Source organism: Lolium perenne, chromosome 1 (genome assembly GCF_019359855.2).
Source record: "Lolium perenne isolate Kyuss_39 chromosome 1, Kyuss_2.0, whole genome shotgun sequence".
NCBI lineage: Eukaryota > Viridiplantae > Streptophyta > Magnoliopsida > Poales > Poaceae > Lolium > Lolium perenne.
In genome coordinates, this window is record NC_067244.2 from 147,006,567 (window position 1) to 147,023,324 (window position 16,758).

The 16,758-nt window shown below is 42.9% G+C and overlaps 1 long non-coding RNA gene across 27 annotated transcripts; it reads right to left on the reverse strand.

The window, feature by feature from the left end:
- Positions 1-8,276: 8,276 nt before the first annotated feature.
- LOC127307055 (uncharacterized) lies at positions 8,277-15,985 on the reverse strand. 27 transcript variants are annotated; one of them, XR_011743194.1, is made up of 10 exons: positions 15,882-15,985; positions 15,479-15,621; positions 14,814-14,857; positions 14,533-14,635; positions 13,746-13,930; positions 12,860-12,982; positions 10,308-12,774; positions 9,123-9,245; positions 8,767-8,833; positions 8,277-8,678 (listed from the first exon to the last, which is right to left on the reverse strand). It is a non-coding gene; the product is annotated as an uncharacterized lncRNA (long non-coding RNA). The 27 variants fall into 27 exon arrangements; XR_011743176.1 differs by having other exon boundaries at positions 14,533-14,664; XR_011743188.1 differs by having other exon boundaries at positions 14,795-14,857.
- Between the last annotated feature and the right edge of the window lie 773 nt (positions 15,986-16,758).

Here is a 16,758-nt window from a genome sequence, read left to right on the forward strand (position 1 = left end):
TTTTGTTACTCCGGTTGTCCCGGTGTTGTTCGTGGCGCAGCTGTTCCGGCTCAGGTTGCACTGCCGGCTGCGTTGGGTCTCCCAACGCATAGCTATCCGCCACACGTATCATCTCTGCCAACGTTGTCGGCTTGTTGCGCTGCAACTTTTGCCACAACGGTGAACCTCTTCTGCATCCACTGCTAAACCAAGCAATGGCCTGTGCCTCGATTACTCCTTCACAGGAGTTCCTTGTGGTGTTCCACCGGGCCAGATAATCCCGGTCTGTTTCGTTCGGGCGCTGCACGCACAGAGCAAGTTCTTTGCGGCCTGTTTGGCCTACGATAGGTCTTGCTGAAATTGCTCACAAAAGCCTCCTCAAAATCCAGCCAGCCATTTATGCTTCCTGCCGGCAAGTTGTTTAGCCAGATTCTTGCTGGTCCAACCAAAAACGATGGTATGATCCTCACGGCCCAACGCCGGTTTCCTCCTCCTGCTACGGTTCCTCCACCGCCTGCGATGTATACCGCAGTCACGTAATCCGCAAGCCAATCTTCCGGCTTCGTGGTGCCATCGTATGTCTTTGTGTCACGGGGCAACATAAAGTTGCGAACTGGTGGTTTTTCTTTCATGATCCTTGGGCCAAAGCACTTTGGACCTGGAGGACCTTCCTCCTCGATCATTTCCGACAAGTACACTCTATCCAGACGGTGCCTTGCATCCCGTTCCGGTAAGTATCTTTCTCCCAAGCGTTCTCCCAATGTGTTTCGGTATGCTGCCGGTCTTGCAGAGTCAGCTTCATCATAACATTCCGGTGCCGCGGCCCTTGCCTGCCGGTACCTCGGGGGATCTATTTCCTCCTCATCGTACGCTGCCCTTGCAGCTCGATAGTTTTGCCCGGTCTCATATCTACCGGCATGATTGTTTCCGGCATAGCCGCCTCTGGCGTAGCCTCGCTCTGCCCCTTGGCCCTTTCTACCGGCATCATGTTGCCCGGCTTGTTGCTTTCCGGCAAGAACCGGATCGTACACAGTCATCTGCTGCGCATTCACTTCTTTTTCTCTTCTTCTATCCGGATGGGGGGACGAAGCCTGCCCATGGGACTTGCTACCGGCATTCTTTGTTGAACGCGCGGACTTTGAGGCCGCGGCCTTGTTCAGCTTAGCCAGCTGCTCAGCGTTCTGCTGCTCAATAGTTTCCAGCAGCTCTCTAACACGCTCTTGCTGTTTTGCCAAAGCATCTCCGGAAAGCGACTCGCACAGCTCTACCGCAGCTTTAGCAGCTTTTATAGTTTTATCCGGGCTGCTATACTTAGGCTTTTCCACGATGCTAACAGATGCAGAGGTACTTTTGCCAGCATGAATCTCTTTGCGCAAATCTTGATCTAGGTTGCGAGCTTTTAGCCGGTTTTCCGGCATCCTAGCAGCATGCGCGCTAACAGAAGCAAAGCCATGGGCAGCGTTGTACTCACGTACGGTTAGGTTCAGCTCGCGCTGCGCCCTGACGATGTCCTTGCCGCTCTCGAGCATCTTCTGGCGCTGCGCCTCCAGCTCCGCCTGAGCCGCTGCCGGGTCGATGTTCTGCGCGATGGGGGTGGCGAGGACGTTCATCGCCGCTTGGAGCGGTGTCTCCGGTGGCGCGGATGATGCTCCCGCTGCGCCTGCGCCGCGCTCCAGCGGTGGCTTAGCCGCACGGGTCGAGACCGCGCGACCATCACCTTCACCCGCAACCTCCTTTCCTGCACCAGCCACACCGGTCATCATTACCTCGACGCTGCCGGCGGCACGACCAGCACAGAGCCATCTTGGCGGGTCCGGCGCCACCAGCACCGGCGAGAGGCGCTGGCGCACGGGGACGGTGCCGAGGTAGACGCGGTGGCTGCCAAACTCGATGATGCGGCCGTTCTCGGGGAAGACGCCGCCGTTGGCGAAGCAGCCCGCGTTGTCGTTGATGAAGTCCATGGCGTAGATGCGCTGCACCAACGCGGACACCGTACGCTCGCCGGAGATCTCGAGGACGCCCGCCCGAATGTGAACTCTATCAAGCGCCACTTCATGCCCCACGGTGGGCGCCAACTGTCGTCGTGGTGAACGAGCAGATGCCATAGGATGGCTTAGATTGGGGCCGAATGGACGCTAGAGGATTCGGGGGAGGGTTTGCGATTAGATGGGAAGAACTTCCGGATGCTTTCCTCAAGAACACAGCCAGAGACCGGTATACAAGAAGAGAGACAAGAGGAAGAACTCTTTACTAGATCGCTAGTTTCATTGATCACAACATGGTTACAAGTTTTATTGCCTAAAACTCTCCTGTGGTCTCGCGCGTACATACATGCCCGTGAAGAAGGGCTGCCCCCTCTCCTTATATAGGGGAGAGGGTGGCTTACAGTGCAAGAAACCCTAATGGCATCTTTGACTGGACAAACTACTTTACAAGGCTACTGTACAAAGCTACTTTAATCATGGGTGACGCCGGAGTCCTCTTTAATCAGGGCTGCTGATGTCCTCCGGCTTCTTTGGACGTCACCCCTCTCTTTGGCGCCAGGGCTCTGATTAAAGCCACTTTGCTTAGCTCATCCTTGTCTTCTAGCTTAGAAGAGAATCTTTGACCAGTCCTGTCGTCAGGCCCTCCTTTCCGGTACCTTCCTTACCGGGTTCCGGCATACCCCTTTGGGGATACCGGCCTAGCTTTGCTTTCCCAAATTCCTACCAGGCTTCCGGTAAGAACATTAAACCGGTATCTTGATGGCTCAAACCATCCGGTTTGGCATGCCTTTGGCATACCGGGGGTTATTCCCCCAACACTCTCCACCTTAAGAAGCAAACACTTGTGTGAACTGTGCATTGATTCCTACATACTTGCATATTGCACTTATTATACTACTCTATGTTGACAATATCCATGAGATATACATGTTACAAGTTGAAAGCAACCGCTGAAACTTAATCTTCCATTATGTTGCTTCAATGTCTTTACTTTGAATTATTGCTTTATGAGTTAACTCTTATACAAGACTTATTGATGCTTGTCTTGAAGTGCTATTCATGAAAAGTCTTTGCTTTATGATTCACTTGTTTACTCATGTCATATACATTGTTTTGATCGCTGCATTCACTACATATGCTTTACAAATAGTATGATCAAGATTATGATGGCATGTCACTCGAAATTATACGTGTTATCGTTTTACCTGCTCGGGACGAGCAGAACTAAGCTTGGGGATGCTGATACGTCTCCGACGTATCGATAATTTCTTATGTTCCATGCCACATTATTGATGTTATCTACATGTTTTATGCACACTTTATGTCATATTCGTGCATTTTCTGGAACTAACCTATTAACAAGATGCCGAAGTGCCAGTTCCTGTTTTCTGCTGTTTTTGGTTTCAGAAATCCTAGTAAGAAAATATTCTCGGAATCGGACGAAATCAACGCCCAGGTTCCTATTTTCACCGGAAGCATCCAGAACACACGGGAAGGACCAGAGGGGGGGCACTGGGCCCCCAGACCATAGGCCGGCGCGGCCCAGGCCCTGGCCGCGCCGCCATATGGTGTGGCCACCCCTTTAGCCCTCCTGCGCCGCCTCTTCGCCTATTTAAAGCCTCCGTGGCGAAAACCCTGAGACGTTCGACGAAACCCACAGAAACCTTCCAGAGCCGCCGCCATCGCGAGGCCAAGATCTGGGGGACAGGAGTCTCTGTTTTGGCACGCCGCCGGAACGGGGAAGTGCCCCCGGAAGGCTTCTCCATCGACACCGCTGCCATCTTCACCGCCATCTTCATCACCGCTGCTGCTCCCATGAGGAGGGAGTAGTTCTCCATCGAGGCTCGGGGCTGTACCAGTAGCTATGTGGTTCATCTCTCTCCTATGTACTTCAATACAATAATCTCATGAGCTGCCTTACATGATTGAGATTCATATGATGATGCTTGTAATCTAGATGTCGTTATGCTAGTCAAGTGAATTTTACTTATGTGATCTCCGGAGACTCCTTGTCCCACGTGTGTAAAGGTGACAGTGTGTGCACCGTGTGGGTCTCTTAGGCTATATTTCACAGAATACTTATTCACTGATGAATGGCATAGTGAGGTGCTTATTTATATCTCTTTATGATTGCAATGTATTTTGTATCACAATTTATCTATGTGCTACTCTAGCAATGTTATTAAAGTAGTTTTATTCCTCCTGCACGGTGTAATGGTGACAGTGTGTGCATCCGTGTTAGTACTTGGTTTATGCTATGATCATGATCTCTTGTAGATTGCGAAGTTAACTATTGCTATGACAGTATTGATGTGATCTATTCCTCGTACATATGCATGAATGTGACAGTGTGCATGCTATGTTAGTACTTGGTTAGTCGAATTGATCTTTCATGCACTCTAAGGTTACTTAAATATGAACATTGAATTGTGGAGCTTGTTAACTCCGGCATTGAGGGTTCGTGTAATCCTACGCAATGTGTTCATCATCCAACAAGAGTGTAGAGTATGCATTTATCTATTCTGTTATGTGATCAATGTTGAGAGTGTCCACTAGTGAAAGTCTAATCCCTAGGCCTTGTTCCTAAATACTGCTGCGTTACTACTGCTTGTTTACTGTTTCACTGTGTTACTACTGCTGCAATACTACCACCATCAACTACACGCCAGCAAGCTATTTTCTGGCACCGTTGCTACTGCTCATATATATTCATACCACCTGTATTTCACTATCTCTTCGCCGAACTAGTGCACCTATTAGGTGTGTTGGGGACACAAGAGACTTCTTGCTTTGTGGTTGCAGGGTTGCATGAGAGGGATATCTTTGACCTCTTCCTCCCTGAGTTCGATAAACCTTGGGTGATCCACTTAAGGGAAAACTTACTGCTGTTCTACAAACCTCTGCTCTTGGAGGCCCAACACTGTCTACAGGAAAAGGAGGGGGAAGTAGATATCATTCATCCTTGTGTTTGTTTCAAATAACCTTGCTAGCCTAAACCTTGTATCGAGAGGGAATACTTCTCATGCATCCAAAATCCTTGAGCCAACCACTATGCCATTTGTGTCCACCATACCTACCTACTACATGGTATTTCTCCGCCATTCCAAAGTAAATTGCTTGAGTGCTACCTTTAAAATTCCATCATTCACCTTTGCAATATATAGCTCATGGGACAAATAGCTTAAAAACTATTGTGGTATTGAATATGTACTTATGCACTTTATCTCTTATTAAGTTGCTTGTTGTGCGATAACCATGTTTCTGGGGACGCCATCAACTATTCTTTGTTGAATATCATGTGAGTTGCTATGCATGTTCGTCTTGTCTGAAGTAAGGGAGATCTACCACCTTATGGTTAAGCATGCATATTGTTAGAGAAGAACATTGGACCGCTAACTAAAGCCATGATCCATGGTGGAAGTTTCAGTTTTGGACATATATCCTCAATCTCATATGAGAATAATAATTGTTGCCACATGCTTATGCATTAAAGAGGAGTCCATTATCTGTTGTCCATGTTGTCCCGGTATGGATGTCTAAGTTGAGAATAATCAAAAGCGAGAAATCCAAAATGCGAGCTTTCTCCTTAGACCTTTGTACAGGCGGCATGGAGGTACCCCATTGTGACACTTGGTTAAAACATGTGTATTGTGATGATCCGGTAGTCCAAGCTAATTAGGACAAGGTGCGGGCACTATTAGTATACTATGCATGAGGCTTGCAACTTGTAAGATATAATTTACATGATACATATGCTTTATTACTACCGTTGACAAAATTGTTTCATGTTTTCAAAATCAAAGCTCTAGCACAAATATAGCAATCGATGCTTTTCCTCTATGGAGGACCATTCTTTTACTTTCATTGTTGAGTCAGTTCACCTATTTCTCTCCACCTCAAGAAGCAAACACTTGTGTGAATTGTGCATTGATTCCTACATACTTGCATATTGCACTTATTATATTACTCTATATTGACAATATCCATAAGATATACATGTTACAAGTTAAAAGCAACCGCTGAAACTTAATCTTCCTTTGTGTTGCTTCAATACCTTTACTTTGATTTATTGCTTTATGAGTTAACTCTTATGCAAGACTTATTGATGCTTGTCTTGAAGTACTATTCATGAAAAGTCTTTGCTATATGATTCACTTGTTTACTCATGTCATATACATTGTTTTGATCGCTGCATTCACTACATATGCTTTACAAATAGTATGATCAAGGTTATGATGGCATGTCACTCCAGAAATTATACGTGTTATCGTTTTACTGCTGGACGAGCGAACTAAGCAGGGATGCTGATACGTCTCCGACGTATCGATAATTTCTTATGTTCCATGCCACATTATTGATGTTATCTACATGTTTTATGCACACTTTATGTCATATTCGTGCATTTTCTGGAACTAACCTATTAACAAGATGCCGAAGTGCCGATTCTGTTTTCTGCTGTTTTTGGTTTCAGAAATCCTAGTAACGAAATATTCTCGGAATTGGACGAAATCAACGCCCGGGGTCCTATTTCGCCACGAAGCTTCGAGAAGACCGAAGAGGAGACGAAGTGGGGCCACGAGGTGGCCACACCCTAGGCGGCGCGGCCCCCTTGGCCGCGCGGCCCTGTGGTGTGGGCCTCGTGCCGCCTCTGACCTGCCCTTCCGCCTACTTAAAGCCTCGGTCGCGAAACCCCCGGTGCCGAGAGCCACGATACGGAAAACCTTGCGAGACGCCGCCGCCGCCAATCCCATCTCGGGGGATTCAGGAGATCGCCTCCGGCACCCTGCCGGAGAGGGGATTCATCTCCCGGAGGACTCTACGCCGCCATGGTCGCCTCCGGAGTGATGTGTGAGTAGTCTACCCCTGGCATGGGTCCATAGCAGTAGCTAGATGGTTGTCTTCTCCCCATTGTGCTTCATTGTCGGATCTTGTGAGCTGCCTAACATGATCAAGATCATCTATCTGTAATTCTATATGTTGCGTTTGTTGGGATCCGATGAATAGAGAATACTTGTTATGTTGATTATCAAAGTTATGTCTACGTGTTGTTTATGATCTTGCATGCTCTCCGTTACTAGTAGATGCTCTGGCCAAGTAGATGCTTGTAACTCCAAGAGGGAGTATTTATGCTCGATAGTGGGTTCATGTCTCCGTGAATCTGGGGGAGTGACAGAAACCTCTAAGATTATGGATGTGCTGTTGCCACTAGGGATAAAACATTGGTGCTATGTTCAAGGATGTAGTCACTGATTACATTACGCGCAATACTTAATGCAATTGTCTGTTGTTAGCAACTTAATACTGGAGGGGGTTCGGATGATAACCTGAAGGTGGACTTTTTAGGCATAGATGCATGCTGGATAGCGGTCTATGTACTTTGTCGTAATGCCCAATTAAATCTCACTATACTCATCATAATATGTATGTGCATGGTCATGCCCTCTTTATTTGTCAATTGCCCAACTGTAATTTGTTCACCCAACATGCTATTTATCTTATGGGAGAGACACCTCTAGTGAACTGTGGACCCCGGTCCAATTCTCTTTACTAAAATACAATCTACTGCAATACTTGTTTTACTATTTTCTGCAAACAATCATCTTCCACACAATACGGTTAATCCTTTGTTATAGCAAGCCGGTGAGATTGACAACCTCACTGTTTCGTTGGGGCAAAGTACTTTGGTTGTGTTGTGCAGGTTCCACGTTGGCGCCGGAATCCCTGGTGTTGCGCCGCACTACATCCCGCCGCCATCAACCTTCAACGTGCTTCTTGGCTCCTCCTGGTTCGATAAACCTTGGTTTCTTTCTGAGGGAAAACTTGCTACTGTCTGCATCACACCTTCCTCTTGGGGTTCCCAACGGACGTGTGTTAATTGCACGCATCACTAATTATGCCGCGTATTCCCGAAGAGACGCCGCGTTTCTGTCTCCCTTCTCCATGCGTGCAACCTTCTTGCCACAACGGGCCTGGCTCCATAGAAACTGCCATTTCGGGCGTTCCTCCAGGGCTGTCCCTGGGTGATTTAAAACCCGGTTCATGCAAGAACATGATGGCCTGCAGGTAACCAAACGACCCATTCCACGTCCCAGCTCATGCAAATGCGTCCTGTATGTTTCCATATGTGCATGCTGTTGCTTGGTGAGCGTCCTATAACTGTTATTACTAGATTTTGATGTGCGCCTTGGCGCACGGACCCGTAAAGGTTGTGTCAATCTTTATTTTATAGACATTTGGAAACATCAGCAAGTATTAAATAAAAATTGAATAATTATCCGTTGAAAAATTATTAGTTGACGAAGAGGAGCAAAGGAACACAACATATCATATGTCTTGTATGAGTCAGTCGCTTTCCTGCAGTCCTACACGCCTACTGCCTCCTGATCCCTAATCTCGCGCCACCGCACAAGGCAAAAAAAAAATCTACATAAACTCACTGCGGTTCGGTTTTAAAGATTTGTATTCTGATAACTTCGGAATGCAATCCTGTATGCACCACTATTAGAATAACATGAGATTTAAGTACATTTCATGAAAACTTACTGCTAAATGTATCCAAAGTCTAAAAAGAACAAATATGCAACATTTGTTTTAATCTATTCGCCGTAGTCTCGATCGGCGAACACGGCAACCGTCTTTTTCCTGTCGAATCTCCTCATGTGCATCCATTGTTGCCCTGGCCGAGCTCTTGGCATCTGCATACTTCAAAAACACCTGCAATCCAGAAACAAAATCAGAATGATGGATACATTCTAGGGAAAATTCCTTACCAATTCTAAATCGCGCAAAAAACAGGGCTGACCTTTCCAATTCCAGGAACAGGGTCACAGCGGGGATGGGTCATGGAATCACAGCTTGCACCAGGTTAGCTGTTCCAAGTTTATCAGTTAGAACATGCACACGAAAAAAAAACATTAGATTTGTCCAATCAAATCCAATTGAAAAAAATGATAGTGTCTCTATAGGTTAGGCCGGATTGCGAGTTCTGCATGTGCTCAGATTATAAATGGCTGGGCAATAGTACTATGCAGCACTATAAAACAGACATACAGAAAGAAAACACAAGAGAAAACCCGTTAAATAGCTGAGCAAAAGGCAAATCACGTAGGTAAATCAGAGTGCATAGAGCTCAGAAAACAAGGGCTGCCTGATGTTCACCTTATTTGTGTGCTTCTAGCGTCATATCTTCCAGTATGTTATTGTGCTCTCGTCTCTGAGGTCATCTGGTGAGAGTTGTACCACCTTTGTCGGTAGGGCACCGACTTCGTACACGAGTCTCAGCTAAGAAATCAAACAGCATCAGAAATTGGTAGGCTATAAACTGATTGTTTTCTTTATAAGAGCATGTATTTTGTGGACTAAAATGAGTTCACACCTTATGCAGCTAAAACCAAGAGGTTAGCAGTATAGTTTTCCTGTTGCAGTAATAAATATGCTCTCTACATTTATATAACAAATGGCTTTAATTGTTAAGATTTACAACAAAGCTGTACAATCTTCTTTCTACACGGAATACTGGAAGGGAACAACAGGTTTGCGAGAGCGCCTGAATATATTAATCATTGAAATGCACATATGGAAAAACTATTTTGCAGTTATTTGATTGTTGTCGTTAAGGCCTAGAAAGGAGCATTCAACTGAACTTATATACCATACCAATAATGTAGTAGAAATGTACTACTGTACTGAGTCTTATCCGCCACATAAGATGCTCATAAGAGCAATTCATATCAAGAGGATGGTTGTGTCTGCTGATATTTATGTGTACAAAGTACTTGCAGAATAACAGACACTATATGGTATATGTGAGAAACACCATCTAATACGAACTTAAGATAAAAAAATAGGAACTTAAAAAGTAGGAATCCGAATGGCACCACGACCAATCCCCCCGAGAGCTTCCTTGGTAGGGAACAGCGGGTTAGCGAGAGCGGCTGAATAGGACCACACGGTTCACTGAAATCTTAATTTTCATAGGATAACAATTATGAAAAAAGATAGTCGCGAGGGAAAATGGACACGAAATCAGGAACCATAATAATTGAATTCAGAAGAATCTATATAGATAATATGTGATGGAAACTAAAATTAATTTGTTCCCAATATAAATTTTAGAACCGACATCAATATTTATATCATCTCGTTTGGCGAAGCTAGGAATTCAATTGTTGGGATCCATGTACCAACTACTTGATGCATAGAAATAGGCTGTCCTAATTACCATACACGGTAGCAGCACCAATTGTGTGCTACCTTTCAACCGAGCCCAACCCATCGTTCTAAGATTAGGTAGCAGTTGGCCGGCTGAGGAGAATATAGAGCAACGCCCATAGGACTTCTCACCTTCTCTGTAGAAGGCCAGGGGTGGGGGGATCGGACGAATCAATTCTCCACTATAGCTAGCTGCTGGGCACATCTTCTCATCACTGTATCATCTCTCCACCGAAACCTGAGCTCCTGCACCGTGGCTCTGACCTAGGAGACCTAGCATGACAAAACAAGGAGAGGAAAGGGAGAGATTACCTCAAATAAAAAGAACAAACAATAGAAGCAAAAAACTATAAACTATGCTATCAATTTCTTATATATATAACCACCCCCCTCATATGTTTTGACAACTATGTAGAGAACCAAACACAGTTTGAGTGCATCAGATGAAAATTAAAGCTTATGCTTTAAAATCACCACTTTTTGAAGGGATTTAAAATCACCACTTTAGTTCTTTCAACATGAACTTCATGTCAAATACTAAGAAAATCATGAGGAGAATACTTACTATAAGCAGAATCTATATGCCAAGTAAAATTCATTACCTGTTGCAGATTTGGTAAGCACATCTGCAAAGCTACAATTCACTAAGGTCAATTTTCAATAATACATGAAGGGAAAATCACTACAATGTGGACTTCATAGTTAAGCCATCCGTGAAATGCTCCAACACGTGCGAATCGGTGGCATCTCTCCTTGGCTCTTTTTACTTTTCTCTCTTCAATAAACATATATGAAATTAGACCACTGACTTAAAATCTGACAAATGATTTCATAAAATAGCAAGACCTTATGAAATAAACACATTCAGATATAACATCGGACAAAAGTCTGAATGTTCACAAAATTAACAGAAACATGAGCTTCAAAACAATCCAACACAAACATATTTTCCTTGGAGTTTACTCATATACTATCGATGATACCATGCATGGACAGGTCACAAAACAGAGCTAAATTTCAGAAATAAATGAATTAGTATGTAGACAACAAAGCACACAAATAAATTCATTTCCCATGCATCCTACTTGGATTTTTTTTCTCATCACCTCGGGCATACATAACAAATAATCTGGCATGCACAATACAACAGAACCATCTGATAGAAATAACAAAAGAGAATATCTAGCATGCACAATGAAGGATGACAGAAGATACAAAAGCAACAGTTATGAAGTTTTGAGATGCATACTTATTAAATTGGTTGACCTCTAGTGTAAAATCTGGCACTTGGTCCCATAATGTTTGCTATAGTAAACTGTCCCAGTTCATTTACATAACATTTGCTTTTCCAAATGGAAGAGTTTCTTAAAACTATGAAAGGCTACTAAAAGAATTGAAACAGTGATTTGATCGGATTCTTTACTTCCACAGGATGTGGTTTTTCTTGCAACGGGGATCTTCAGGCCACCACAAATATCCGCATCGGATCTTGGCTTCGAGTACTCTGTGACCGAAACCGCTTAAAGCCAAGTTCCGATGCATGGATAATATGACGGTCTAAGAACACTAATCCTACAATAGAATATGGTGACTTACACAGTGGTACTACTACTGTTAATTGTTACTTACAGAAACACACTGAAACTTGATAGCCAGGTTAAGAAAAACTCTACAGTAAAAGCAGTGCTAAATTTGGCAATGCCTTATTACTACAGATTACAGAGCAAGCTTCAGGTCCAAAAGCAACACTAATAACATCTTGCTGGTTCAAAAGCATGGACAGATACACTCTAAATTCAAAAATATGCAATAAACTGCTTGTAAAGAATGTCATAGAGATAGATTTGCGCCTTGGCGCACAATCCCGTGAAATTCACGCCGATTTACACTTTATGCAGTAAAATACTTGTGGAAAATGTTAAAACGTTTTTGGGCATTGTCAAATCACATGAGCTCTCCTCTGTTGGAACTTGGAAGCGAGACCTACAATCAGTAAATTCTGATTTACCGGGTGGCTCCATGAGCTCCCCTCTATATTATACCACTATAAATTATGTTATGTAGAGGTTCTTTTGATTTTCTCTATATATATTTTTTCATTTATTTCCACCTTTTCCCGAAACTGTGGGACACAAATGATCACCGTTTACTCTATCTGGATTTGTATATGTCGAAATGGTTGAAACATGGAAAACATAAAAATTCAATATTCCTTGTGTTCTCAAAAATAATCATGAGTCTGACTTATTGTATATTTTGAAGTGATGCACAGTCTGCTCATTCTCTTATGTGCATTGGGAGAGTAGTGATTATTTTGACACTTTAGGTAAAATTTTCCTTTGAAAAAGGCAAACTGCTGTAACTATTGTTTATTAGTAAGGCAGCATGTAGCAACAAAGAACTATAGATACATCATATAGAAAGATACCACGAGGCAGAAACCAAACCCAGCTAATTTTTTTGCCAGTCTTTAATTAATGAAATGGGTAGATGAGCACAATGGAAAACGAAAGGTAGACATGGTTGATGTTTTGTCCGTTGGAGGAGCAGTGGACAGGGCAGGCGGAGAATCTGGAGCATCAAGCACAGGTAAACCAACCTAACATAGAAGACGAATAACTCGTAAGGAAACAAGCCTAATGCAAGAACACAAACACATATCGCTAACATGCACGCAACCCCACCTCTTCAGACCAAACCTAGGAGCCAAGTCTAGTGTAGCTCCCAACCCATGTTCATGCGATGATTCGGCGAACATGGTCCTCTAGGGCTGTGTATCAGTCTCACTGTTACCATCACTGCACGACCTGTGAGAGGATGTTAAACAATGAATCTAAGCAACCATGCATGTAAATGAACTAACACATGAAGTTCCTGCTTGTACCTAGGTGGAGGGAGAAGAATTGAGATTTATACTGTCAAAATACATGTACAGTATGCTATTGCCATCTTTTTTTGGGAAAATAATGCGATCAAATATTAAACATAATTAAATTGCAGGTTGATTAGTTTCAATCGGAAAACAAACAATTGCTACCCTACTCTCAAAGATTTCAAAACGCAGCCCAAGAAGACATAACAGTCGTTGTCTATTATGAAATTGATAAAGTAGCCCAAAAACAGTTCAATCTATCAATGACATCTTCCCTAGAAATGAAAGTATTAATGGCTCATTGAGTTGGACTATCTGTTCTCTAACAAAGGTTTGCAAATAAGAATATTTCAAAAATAAATTAACCATGATGTACAGTATACATGATCACATTTATAGTACTGTACATCAAAATAGGCAGCTATAGCCCAAACAAAGAGAGCGAAGATTTGTAGAACTTACTGGTTGTTGAGTTAACTACAATGTTAAATAGTAAGTGGATCAAGTCTGGCACTCAAATATATTTGTTACTTGCAAGACAAAAAGAATACATTGTAATATTGTTGTAATGTTCCATGCGAACGATCAGGTATGATTTTCTCTTCTCAGGAAACAAATTGCTATATGGTAAATAATGGATGGAACTTCGTATGTAGATTTCTTTTGAAAGAATAAAGAGATTTAATCTTCTGGATTACCGGCTTCGTGGGGCACTTGCAAGGTCAGGGGCAAGCCTTCATGTGCTGATTCCATTTCCACTTCCAAAGAGAAGCCTGTCTTATGACCATAAAGGAACGATAGCCTCTCCGATAAATAGCCGCTGCTAGACATGTCCTTCCAGTCCGAAGCCAACCATAGCTTTCTGAAACAGAGGGTTCATCTGCTGAATAAAGAATATTATCTAATGAGAAATTTATAGTGAGGTTTTCTCACGAGTTTCCCTTCTCTTTTATTAAGGTTAAATGTAGCAAAGATTGAAATGAAAAATGCAAAAAAGAAATGAAAGATCCTAAACAGGAAAGCTAAGGGTATCTTTCTAATGAAAATTGATGTAGAGAAGCTGCAAGGTCATTTATATAGAAGCTTGGCAATGCAAACTGAACATTGAATCATATAGCATAAAAAGATAATTCTAAAAGCTTTCCTCACAAAAAGAGATGTGCTAAGCAATTATAGGTGAAAGTAGAGGAGCAAGTGGACAAAGAAATGAATCAAAACGTGCCCATGGAAGCTTGTTCATAGTAAAGTAATTAAACGAACTGTTCCTTGTGGGGGTAATCCGTCTGAATTCACATGTCTAATTGAGCAGTAATAAACTACATCGATAAAAATACAAATAATTTTTCCACCACATTTCAAAAACTTCAGCTGCATTATGCATGACCACAAGAATTCAGCCACTCACACTAATCAAAATTTAAGCACTGTGCTTTGAAACATAGGACCAGGAATTAAGAGGCTTTGTAACCAAGCTAGATTGCATACCATTAATAATCCAAATTCTGCTGCTGCAGTTAATTAAGCGCCACGAGCACCGGCGGCACGTACCTCCAAAATCCTCTTCATCAAGAATTTAAGAACTCCAACACTTCAAACGCAGGCAAGACATAAGAAGTGCTTCAGGAAAAAAAAATCACCATAAGACCGGAAGGGTCGACAAAATACAGAGAAGTCCTTCTAAGTGGGAGAGTAAAATGACAGTTGCTACAGGTACATCGCTGTATAAAGAAGGGAAAATGAGTATTACATGCAGTATCTCCACTCACCCATGTATTGACATAAATTTTTGGTGCTTTTGAAGCTGAATTATCTGAGTATCGATAGAAAAAGAGGGTGTTAAAGAGGCAAAATATAGACAACATGTACAGTTAAAGAAGCATATCATGTTCTATGTCGCTCTAGAAGACAAACAAAATTCTAGTGCCAGCCAATAGACTATAAGAAAGTGCAACGTACTTTCTTTACCTAGTTCAAAAAACAAAAATGTATATTAAATCATTTAATTGGTTATTTAGCTAAACAGAACAGTGAAGAAAAATATCTAACGATGTCTGCAAAATAACTTCAAATAGTATAAGATGTTGCATGTGAAGTATCTTTTATTTTTTTAGTTTCCTGTGATCAAAAGCAGGTACTGGAACAAAGTAAATCTACATATACCTATGTAGCACACCTAGAAAAATAAGAGATCCCTTAGCTGACACAATATACCATTAAAAATATGTATCCCAGGCATCAAATTTTCTATATTTATAACTAACTAAAGAATCATTTCAAAGTAAGAATGGTTGAAACTTGAAAACCTGACCAACAAAAAAAATATATGTATAACTAAAAGCATAAGAGCATAGTGCCGATTCATGTAAAGAAATATATCAGCGTCTAAGTAAGCAGTTCTATTTAAAAATGAAGAAAAGTTTAGAAACTAAACATATTCATTTGATTTCTCTTGTATAGAAGACCAGAAAGTCTGCAGCACGTTGTCGCTTGGTTCCGGCGACTCAAAGAAGAAAACCCCTCTCAGCTTCTTGGCCTAGAAGCTACACAAACCCTCAACACCAGGAGTATACAGGCCTACATGGGTATACCAACAAATATATGAAAAGGCAGCTTGCACAGGCATAACAACAAACAGTTGGCAGGCAACAAACTGAAAGGGAGGTGACCACGAGAGTAAATCAAAATAAAAAGGGAAAGCTCACGAGGGTGTAGGGAGAGGAGGGAGGAGGCCGGTGAGGGTTGGTGGCAGCAAGTCCATGGCTTGGCAGAGCCTCCTTCTTCTCTATGGGAAGAGGAACTAAAATAGGGAGGAAGGAACGAGAGGAAGAGCTCACCTGGGGAGATAGAACGAACAGCAACTCCGGCGGGGCGCCATCTTGGCAGTTGTACGGGCCATGCCAAAATCCTCCTCCTTCTAATCCCGTTGAAGCCAGGCCGCTGATGCGTGTGGTTGACACGTCCGTTGGGAACCCCAAGAGGAAGGTGTGATGCGCACAGCGGCAAGTTTCCCTCAGTAAGAAACCAAGGTTTAATCGAACCAGTAGGAGTCAAGAAGCACGTTGAAGGTTGATGGCGGCGGGATGTAGTGCGGCGCAACACCAGAGATTCCGGCGCCAACGTGGAACCTGCACAACACAACCAAAGTACTTTGCCCCAACGAAATAGCGATGTTGTCAATCTCACCGGCTTGCTGTAACAAAGGATTAACCGTATTGTGTGGAAGATGATTGTTTGCAGAAAACAGTAGAACAAGTATTGCAGTAGATTGTATTTCAGTATAGAGAATTGGACCGGGGTCCACAGTTCACTAGAGGTGTCTCTCCCATAAGATAAATAGCATGTTGGGTGAACAAATTACAGTTGGGCAATTGACAAATAAAGAGGGCATGACCATGCACATACATATTATGATGAGTATAGTGAGATTTAATTGGGCATTACGACAAAGTACATAGACCGCTATCCAGCATGCATCTATGCCTAAAAAGTCCACCTTCAGGTTATCATCCGAACCCCCTCCAGTATTAAGTTGCTAACAACAGACAATTGCATTAAGTATTGCGCGTAATGTAATCAGTGACTACATCCTTGAACATAGCACCAATGTTTTATCCCTAGTGGCAACAGCACATCCATAATCTTAGAGGTTTCTGTCACTCCCCCAGATTCACGGAGACATGAACCCACTATCGAGCATAAATACTTCCTCTT